We start from the raw sequence: 1,469 nt of genomic DNA on the forward strand, positions 1-1,469 counted from the left end.
GACCAGCCTGGCCAACATGGTGAAATCCTGTCTCTACTAAAAAATACAAAAATTAGCTGGGCGTGGTGGCAGGCGCCTTAATCCCAGCTACTTGGGAGGCAGAGGTAGGAGAATCGTTTGAACCTGGGAGGCAGAGTTTGTAGTCAGCCGAGATAAAGCCATTGCACTCAAACCTGGGGTACAAGAGCGAAACTTCTCTCAAAGGAAAAAAAAAAAAGACAGAAGAGAATCTATTCTGTCTAACTGCCTTTAGCTTGAGGGCGGGGAAGGCAGCCTCCCTTCATACTCATGCCCCAGCCCTGCAAATGTCACAGCAGGGTCCACCTGGCTGCCCCTCCCCATACCCAGAATAATCCCCACCCAGAGTCCCTGGAGGACCCAACCCTCGGGGGGCATGCCTGGGGCACAGCTGCATTCAGGCATCCAGCAACCCAGCCAGAGAGCAGAGGCTCCCCAACCATGGCCGGGAGGTAAGGACTGACCCCAAGGCCAAATTGGAGCAGCAAGAAGGTGAAGGGAGATCTGGGACGGGCTAGGGGAGGCTGGATCTCTTCCCCATTCACTTCCTGGTGCACCCAAACTGGCCCCAGGGGTGCAGCTGACAGGCCCCACCCTTGGGAACTGCACCCTGCTGATGGGTGTCCTGCAGGCACCCTGAGGCCAGCACCCTGGACCCCTGCCCTACATAGGCCTTACAAGGAGGAGCTAGGGTGGACACCCAGACTGCACTGAAAAGTAGGGGTGTTCTCAAGGTCCCAGACCCTACTCAGGGACCCCAGTGAGGGGTAGGGAGTGGGAGGCAGAGCCCCTTGCTGGGAGCCTCTAGCCAAGCCTACCTTTTCAGATATGCCAACGAGCGGCCCCAGCTTCGTTCTCCAGAATAAAGACCCTAGTTACCTCCACTGCTCAGCCTCCCTTGCAGCTAAGTGTAGCCATGTGACCAAGTTCTAGATCAAGTTCCAGATCACAGATAAGTGGAAGTGCCCTGTGGGACTTCCAGGAAGTCTCCTCTGGGATGTCCCTTATTCTCTGCTAAGAACACAGAGGCAATGGCTGAGCTCCAGCAGCCATTGTGAGGCCATGAAGGCAGGGATCCTAGGGACTGGGATCTGAAAACTGGAAAGTCCTGGCTCCCAATGGCAGTGGAGCAATGCTATCATCTCTAGCAAGGCTATCTCTAGCCTGCCAGCCCCTGGACCTGCTTAGTGTTCGAGAGTAATGAACGACCTTGCTGAAGCCGCTGTTCCTTAGGTCTCTGTGGCCTGTAGCTGAGCTTGACTCTGATTCGTAGGCCTGTAACTGGAGGGCCTCTACCTCCAGGGAGTGGGGTGTAGATTTTTCCTGGAGGTGAAGGTTCTCAGCCCCACCCTCTAGCCCGCCCACCCAGCTCCAGCCGTCTGTTTCTGTCTCGGATGAGAGGGGGCCTCTCAGGACAAAGAGGAAGTAGCTGGAAGGGGAAGCAGTGAGCT

This window comes from Macaca fascicularis, chromosome 7 (assembly GCF_037993035.2).
Source record: "Macaca fascicularis isolate 582-1 chromosome 7, T2T-MFA8v1.1".
NCBI lineage: Eukaryota > Metazoa > Chordata > Mammalia > Primates > Cercopithecidae > Macaca > Macaca fascicularis.